We start from the raw sequence: 8722 nt of genomic DNA on the forward strand, positions 1-8722 counted from the left end.
GGCATCAGTTCCTCAAAAAATATTCCACTGCGATGTTTTCCGAGGAAAAATGGCAAAGTTAACCTGCCTTGGCACAAAACGGAGCAGCAAACTGGGTTGTGTGTGGGGGTTGGGTGGGTGTGGGGGTGGGTGGACGTGTGGTGTGGGGGGCGGTGTGGGTGGTGGTGGGGGGGGGTGTGGGGTGGTGTGGGGTGGTTGGGGGGTGGTGTAGGGGGTGGTTGTGGGGGGTGGTGGGGTGGGGGTGGGGGTGGGTGGTGGTGTGGGTGGGGGGGTTGGGGGTGGTGTGGGGTGGGTGTGGGTGGGTGGTTGTGGGGTGGGGTGGGTGTGGGGGGTGGTGTGGGGGGGTGGTGTGGGGCGTGGGTGGGGGTGGGGGGGGTTGTGGGGTGGTGTGGGGGTGGTGTGGGAGGTGTGGGGGCCGTGGGGGGGGGTGTGGTGTGGGGTGGTCGGGGGTGGCTGGGTGAGGTGGGGGTTGTGGGTGGTTTTGGGGTAAATGTGGGGTTCGGGTTGAGTTTGGTGTGGGGGGTGGGGGGTGTGGGGTGTGTGTGGGTTTGGGGGGGTAGGGGGGTGTGGGGTGTTTGGGGGGGGGTGATGTGGTGGAATGTTGTGTGGGCTGGTGCCACGCGACGCGTTGTGGTGGGTGGTTGTGGGTGGTGGGGGTTGTGTGGGGTGGTGTGGGGGTTGGTTGTGGGGGTTAGAGTGTGGGAGTGGTTTGTAGGTGGGGTGGGGGTGTGTAGTTGGGGGTGGTTGGGGTGGTGTGGGGAGTGTGTGGTGGGTGGGGTGTGGTTGTGTGGTGTGAGTTGGTTGGGTGGGTGTTGTGGCTTTTTGTGTTTTTAGTGTGTGTGTTTGTGGTGTGGGGTTTGCGGGGCGGTGGGATGGGTGTTGTGTTGTTTGTTGTAGTTGTGTTTAGGTGTAGAGTGGGGTGTACCAGTTGGGTGTTCTGGGGGGGGTAGTTTGGTCGATGGGATTAAGTGGTTGAGATAGGGGGGGGTGGTTTGGGCGGATGTAGGTGTAAGCATGGGGGGGTGGGTGTTGGGGGAATTCATTTTTGAGGGGCAGGACTGGTGGTGGGTTGAGGAGGGCCTTTGTGGTGGGGGAGGGTGTGGTATGGGCAGGAGAGGGTCTAGAGTGCAGGTGCGTAGTAAGATTTGCGGTTGGTTTGTCAAAAGGGGGATTGGGTGGGGTGTTTGTTGGGCATTTAGTACAATGTGTGGGGTGGTTTGTTATGTGGGTTGGGGTGGGTTGCTGTTCGGTTCTGGTTTGTGTGGTGGGGGTTGTGTGTTTGCTCGTGGACACTGGTTTGTGTGGGGGTGAGTCATGAGGGGTCGCTTGCCTCCGGGGGTGGTTGCCCCTTGCTTTCTCGCAACTGCCCATTCACTCTCTACACATCTGGGGGTGGTGTGGGGTGGTGTGGGCCCTCTCTCTTTTGGGTGGTCTCTCTCAACTTGCCATCTCTCTCTCGGGCCCTATCGGCTTCTACTCTATGGGGTCTATCACCTCCCATGGGGTAATTCCTCTGTCCCCCCTCTTCTTTTGCCTCCTCTCTCCTTGGGCATGCCATTTCTTCTACTCGCCCCCACTGCGGTCCTTCTCTCGGGCTATTGTGGGCCTCCTCTCTCTCCCCTCTATCTCAACTGCACTTACTGTCCTATCCCCTCTCTCTCACTTTGCCATCTCTCTTCATGGGCACAATCGATGTGGGTGTGTCTCACTGGGTAATCCTCCCCTCCCGGACCCCTCTCTCTGTCCCCTCTCTGGCCCTTCTCCCTCTGCCTTGGCATTGTGGGTCTTTCTTATGCTCTCGCCACCCCCCCCCCTCTCTCTTTGTCCCCCTTCTGTGCTGGGAGTGGGGAGTATTGGGGGGACCTGTTGTTGTTGTGTGATGTTTAGGTGTGGTGGAGTTAATTGCAGTTTCGGGGGGGAAAGGACCAGGGTACTTTTCCCATGTGGACAAAACCCCCCCCACTCTCCCGTTTCTCACTCTCCCACCCGCTACACCACCTTTCCCCTTCCTTGTCTTTTAAAACACCCCTTCCCTGGGACCCTGTCTTCTTACGTCGCCCTGCGCAGAGTTGGGGTTTGTGGAGTGGGGTAAAATAGGGCCGGGAGGGGGAAAAGGGATATTTTAAGCGAATATAACTATCAAGGGGGATGAGGAGTTAGTGGGGGTGCTGTGCGTGGGTGGGTTTGGTGTGTGTGTGTTGTGAGTGTGGGGTGGGTGTGTGGTGTGGGTGTGGGGGTGTGTGGGTGGTGTTGTTGTCGTGTGGGGTGGTTGTGTGGTGTGTGGTCTCGTGTGTGCGGGTGGTAGGGTGTGAGTGGGGGTTTGTGGAGTGTGCGTTGTGCGGGTGTGTGTGCCTGTGGGGGTTGGGGTGGTGTGGGGTGGTGTGTGGGAGTTGTTGTGTTGGTGTTTGGGGTGGGGTGCGTGTGGTGTGCTGTGGTGTGTGTGAGCATGTGGTGCTGGGTCCGGGTGGTTGTGGCGTGGTGTGCAGGTGTGTGTAAGTGGGGCTGGAGTCAGGTTGTGGACAGTGTGTGTTGTGTGAACTGGTGTGTCGGTGAGTGGTGTGTGTGGCAGTCGTGTGGGTGTGTGTGGTGTGTAGTGGTGTAGTGGTGTGGTGTTCATACTGAAGGTGTGGTGTGGTGGGTGTTGGTTTTGTGTTGTGGGGTTGTTGTGGTTGGTGTGTGTTGTGTGGTGTTGGTGGGGGTGCCTGTGCCGTGTGTGGAGTGTGTTGGTGTATGTGTGTTTGGGGTGGGTGTGGGGTGGGGTGTGTGGTGGTGTGTGGGTGGTGTTGGGAGTGTGGTGGTGTGCGTGTGGCGTGTGTGTGGTTGGGTGGGGGTGTGTGGGTGTGGTGTGCGGTGTCGTGTGGTGTGTGTGGCGTGTGTGTGGTGTGGGGTGGTGTTGTGTGTGTGTGTGTTGTGGGTTGGCGTGTGTGCTGGGTGTGTGGGTGTGTGTGGGGTGGTTGTGCGCATCGTGTTCTCTGTGTGAATGGTGTGGTGTTCATGGTGTGGTCATGGTGTCACAATGGGGTGTGGGGGGGGTCTTCTGTAGGATGTGTCCGTGGTGTGGGGATGGTGTGTGCTGCCCAGGGGTGGTGTCTGCGCAGCGCGAGGTTGGGGCGTAGCTCTGGGGTGAGGGTGTTGTGCGGGATGCAGAGGGTTGGGTGGTTGCATGGTGGCATAGTTGGGCAGCTTGGGGTGGTGTGTGCGTGCTGTGAAGGTGCGTGGGGTGGTGTAGGTGGGGCGTTGTGTGTGCGTCTGTGGGTGTGTAATGGTGGTGTGTGGGTGGGGTGATGTGGGTTGTACGTGCATGTGGGAGTGGCCTCACGTGTTGCGGTGTGTCAGTTTGTATGTATGTGCTATGTGTGCATGTGTGCGGGGTTCGCACGTGCTGTGTGTGTGCTTGTGTTCGTGTGCGGTGTGGTGTGCGGTGGTGTGGTTGCATGTGTGGCACGGTGTGTGGTTGCGTGATGTACGTGCTGGGGTTGGTATGTGGTGCGCATGTGTGGTGAGCAGGTGGGTTGGGTGGGATGGTGAGTGTGTGTAGTGCCATGCGGTCTTATGGTGTGGTGTGGGCCTGGGGGTGTGTCGTTCCTAGTGTGTGCAGTGTGCACGTGTGTGTGGGCGTGCTCGGTGTGCAGTGTGTGGATGGTGGTGGGCATGGTGCGTGTGGGCCGGGGTGTGTGCGTTGGCGTGTGGTGGTAGTCCGTGTGGGCGTGTGCGTAATGCATGTTTTGCGTGCCATGTGGACGGTGGTAGCACAGTGGGGGGTGGTTATTGTGGGGGTGGTGTGCACATGCGCACGTGTGTGTGTGCGCGGTGTGGTGGGTGGGGGTGGTGTTGGGTGGTGTGGGGGTGTACGTGGTGTGGTGTGTGGGGCCGCGTGGTGTGGGGGGTGGTGTATATGTAATGTTTCGGTGGCATGTTGCGGTCGTGGGGGTAGTGTGGGTGTGTAGGGTGGGCGTAAGTGGTGTGCATGCATGTGTGTGTGTTTCGTGTGTGTTGGTGTGTTGTGGGTGCGTGTGGTGGTGTGTGTGTGGCGTGTGTGTGTGTGGTTTGGTGTGTGTGTGTTTGTGGTAGTGGGTGTGTGGGCTGGTGTGTGGGGTGTGTGTGCATGTGGTTGTGGGAGTTGTGTGGGGTGTGGGTTGGTGTGGTGGGTGTGGGGGGTGTGGGTGTGGGGGTGTGTGTGGGTGGTGGAGTGCGTGTGGGTGTGCGTTGTGCGTGTTGGTGTGTGTGGGGGGTGTGTGGTGTGTGTGGTGGTTGTGGGTGGTGTGTGTGGTGTGTAATGTGTGTGGTGGTGTGTGTGGTGGTGTGTGTGTGGTGTGTGTTGGTGTTGTGTGTGTGTGTGTTGGGTGTGGGTGGGTGTGGGTGGTGTGGGGTGTAGGTGTGGTGGTGGGTGTTGTTGTGGGGGTGGGTGGGTGTGGGGGTGTGGGTGTTTGTGGGTGTGTGGGTGGGTGTGGGTGTGTGTGGGTGGGTGTGGGTGTGTGTGTGGGGGTGGAGGTGGTGTGTTGTGGTGTGGGTGTGGGTGTGGTGTGTGTGTTGGTGTGGGTTGGTGTGGGCGGGGTTTGTGGGTGTGGGGGGTGGGGTGGTGTGAGTGTGGGGTGGTGTGTGTGTGGGGTTGTGTGTGTGTGTGTGTGTGTGTGTGTGTGTGTTTGTGTGTGTGTGTGTGTGTGTGTGTGTGTTTGTGTGTGTGTGTGTGTGTGTGTGTGTGTGTGTGTGTGTGTGTGTGTGGGTGTGTGTATGTGTGTGTGTATGTGTGTGTGTGTGTGTGTGTGTGTGTGTGTGTGTGTGTGTGTGTGTGTGTGTGTGTGTGTGTGTGTGTGTGTGTGTGTGGGTGTGTGTGTGTGTGTGTGTGTGTGTATGGTTGTGGTGTGTGTGTGGGTGTGTAAGGGTGGTTTAGTGTGTGTTGTGTGTGGTGTGTAATGGGGGTGGTGTGTGTAGGGTGTGGTGTGTGGTTGTGTGTGTGTGGGGGTGTGTGTGTGTGGATGTGGAAGGTGTGTGGTGTGTGAGTGTGGTGTGGGTGTGTGTGGGTGGTGTGGGGTGGTGTTGTGTGTGGTGTGAGTGTGGTGTTGGGTCTTCTGGGAGCTGGTCATTGACCAGGGGTACTTGTCGCGGCATCTCAGTCTGTGATGCCCACTCTGTCGCCGGCAACACAGATTGATGTGTGCACCGCGACATCGCCGTGGGGTGGTCATCATCAGCGCAGCACGCGTGGTTTGTTGTGGTGTGGTCAGGCAACGCTGTGGCCCCTGTGTTTAATGGTTGGCTGTGTTATGGAGCAGGCCTCTACATTGGTGCATGTGGAGCTCTAGTACTCTCTGAGCGCGAGAGAGAGAGAGAGAGTCGGGAGACTGAGTTAGAAGGATGGGGTCGTGAGGGGAACGATGGGCTGGAGTGGTGTGAGTATTGGGACTTGCTCAGTGTGGAGTGGGGTGTGGGGTGATTGGTCATGTTTTAAGGTGAGCAGTTCATTTTGATCATGAAAAACGGCTCGTTTTGCTGCTCCTTAATAGGTGTTGTGAGGCATAGACTGATGAGGATTTTGTGACTATCCTTGGACGGTGTATGCTGTGTCAGTTGGGGGTGTGTGGTGGCCGTGGATCCTGTGGCCACGTGGAATGGGGTGAAGTATGGGTGGGGTCAGTGGAACCCTGCCAATATTGCTGACAAGGGTGGTTTGCCAGGTTGGTGTTGTTGTGGGTGGCGTGGGGGTGCGGTGGTGTGAGGGTGGTTGTGGGGGTGTGTTGGTGGTGTGTGTGTTGTTGTCTGGGTGTGGTGTTTGGTGTGGTGTGTCTTGTGTACTACTTGTGTGTCTTGGTTGGTGGGGTGTGGGGGTGTGGTGGTGGGGGGTGATTGCGTGTGGGGTGATGTGGTGGGGGTGTGGTTGTGGGTGGTGTGGGTTGGTTGTGGGTTAGGGTGTTGGATGGTGTGGGGTGGTGGAGCGGTGGGAGGTGGGTGGTGTGTGGGTGGGGTGTGTGGGGGGTGGGTTGGGGTGTGGGGGTGTGGGTGTGGTGTGGCGTGATGTGGGGTGTGGGGGTGGTGTGTGGGGGTGTGGGGGATGGGGGGTGTGTGATGTGTGTGGGGTGTGGGGGTGTGGGGGTTGTGTGGTGGGTGGGGGTGTGTGGGGTGGTCTGTGGTGTGGTGGTGGGGGGTGTGGGGGTGTGGGTGGTGTGGGGTGGTTTTGGGGTGGTGGGGGTGGGGTGTCGTGGGGTGGTGTGGGGTGTGTGTGGGGTGGGGGGTGTTTCGGTGGTTGTGGGGGAGGTGGGGGTCGGTGTGGGGTGGTATGGGCGGTGCGTGTTGGGTGGGTTGGGGTGGTCTGAGGAGTGGTGTTGTTGGGTGGTGGAGGAGTGGTGTGGCGTGATGTTTATCTCGGACTTACTCAACCTTCGGAAACATCATCCGCGACCCTCTCCTGAGATCTGCAGCCGAACGGCTCATGTCACGGTGAACCCGCTCCACTCTGCCTATGGCCAAGCAACTACTAGAACCACAAGTTCATGCACCATCAGTTATCCAATCCCAGCCCCAACGCCGCCACGACATACAAAGAAAATACTACGATAAAACCAACTCTCTGCTTCAACCGCTCAACAAGGGACAGGTTGTCCGTTTGCGGTCACTCCGAGGTTACGACTGCCTCGGAGTCATTCTGGGGTCCACCGCGGAACCACGCTCGTACTTGGTCAGTATTGACAACTGCATTTATCAGCGAACCCGCCAACACCTGCTTCTGGTCAATGAACCAGCACCTCCACGTCCTTACCCGGACCAGCCTGCCATGGACCCGGACCACGTCCTTACCCGGACCAGCCTGCCGGTCTTCCCTCACGCTCTGCAAATGCTGCTCCAGCGATTCCTCTGCCAGTGCCGGTTCCATCCCTGCCTTCCCCGGTCCCCAATCTCCACCGATGTCTTCTCCTCCAGCGTTCACCCAATAGAGTACTTGCTTCCCCAGTGAAGGGTGATGTGTCTGCTGGAGGTTATTATCGTACACGTGCAGGTCGTGTCTGCAAGCCAGACCCGCTAATTGGAAAATTTACTGGCTATACCTGAACTTTGCATGACCTATCTAGTTTTATGTGCTCTCATATGCAGTAAAATAATAAATGCCGCACCTTATACTGGTGTTTTATATTTACTCCACTAACTACTATATATGCTTTACTTCTTTAAGAGGAAATATGTAGATTTTACTTCGGAGTCACGTGAGTGACTTTGTGAAGAACCCGCTTACAACGCATGCGTGTCATTACGCTAACGCATTGCAACTCGTCATTGTCGGGAAGAAGGACGTTCCTCCCAAACGGCGGGGTTTTCGAACCTGCAACAGTAAGGTAAGTGAACATCGTTCTTTACTTACCTTTTTTCTACAGAAGGCTGTTGGAAGCTGGCGGGGGAGAAGTCTGCAAGCGCCGACAAGGACAGCAGGCAGCCAGCAACGGCCGGTGGCACGACAGTCTCCCTTAGCGGGAGTTCGTGCGACTTCAGCTCCGGGAAGAAAATACCGACAAGGGAGCACTCCGGAGCCGACACAGCCCCAAAGACCGACGCTACATGGGCCTGGGGCTGTGGAACAGGTAAGAAAATTCCTTACCTTTTCTTATTCTTTCCAGGAAGGCTGACAAGCTGCCGTTTCTACAGCAGCAGTCAGCCAGCAACGGAAGTCGGCACCACTGTCTCCCATAACGGGAGCGAGTGCCAACTTCACCCCATACGGGGTGGAAGGGAAAAAACAGAGCCAACAACCCACAAAACAGTGGGTTGTATTAGTGCTCTGGCACTTTTAAAATTAGCGGGTCCCTAGGAACAGAAGGACCAGCCCCGTGAACACCGGGGTCGGTCCGAGCGGCTCGAACCCGACACGGAGGGAACGACGTTCACCAGGGGAAAAAATTAAAAGTCGGGAACAGCAGGTAAGAGACTCTGCGTTTCCTTCCACTTACCCTTTAGGTGCAGACATGGACCGGGTCCATGTAAGCTGCAGAAAGACCGCGGAGTGCAGGCAGCCGGCAGGAGAACAGCAACGGCAGCCAGCAGCAGCAGGCAGCGGCAGCAGCGGCAGGAGCAGCAGCGGCAGCCGACAACGGCAGGAGCAGCAAAGGCACTTCGATTCCCGGAGGGGAAAACACCTGTGCCCGACTTCGCTCCCGCAACAGGGGGCAAATTCATTTCTGGGGCAGTATGCCAGTCTCGCTTTGGAAGCGAGTCTGGCTTGAAGCAGCGCTAACGGCCAGCGCCGAGGCCAAGGACATTGCAGTGCAGTTGACTGGCTGCAATCGACCGTGAGGGACCAGTAATGTGAGTACCGGGGTCGGTCCCAGCGGGTTTTTTAGTTAGAGTGATCGCTTCTTGGCCTTTTGGCTAAGATCAACTATAGTAGCTGTTTATTATCAGTTTTAATATCTGATACGTCCCTTATCTAAGGACCATATAAGCAGGAGTCCCCAGAACTGAGGGCATTAGAGTGGGGTTGACCGGCTGAAACGACCGCGAGGGACCAGTACCGTGAGTACCGGGGTCGGTCCCAGCGGTCTGAGATAAACGAGCAGCCAGGAGCGCTGAGAGCGTTGGAGCCGGGTTAAAGAAATGGACTAGGACCTGTAGATGTGGACCTGTCCACATCTCTGAGGATATGACATGGTCATCACACGCCTCAGCACTGGTGAGTAAGGCAAGGCAGCGCCTTTACCACCTCAGGCAATTGAGGAAATTCAGAGTGTCTCCGAGGACC

At 57.6% G+C, this 8722-nt stretch overlaps 1 pseudogene; it reads left to right on the plus strand.

Annotated features, from left to right (window-relative positions):
* The first annotated feature begins 8332 nt into the window (after positions 1-8332).
* On the plus strand, positions 8333-8437 carry LOC129694388 (U2 spliceosomal RNA; annotated as a pseudogene).
* The last annotated feature ends 285 nt before the right edge of the window (positions 8438-8722 follow it).

Source organism: Leucoraja erinacea, unplaced genomic scaffold (assembly GCF_028641065.1).
Source record: "Leucoraja erinacea ecotype New England unplaced genomic scaffold, Leri_hhj_1 Leri_647S, whole genome shotgun sequence".
NCBI lineage: Eukaryota > Metazoa > Chordata > Chondrichthyes > Rajiformes > Rajidae > Leucoraja > Leucoraja erinaceus.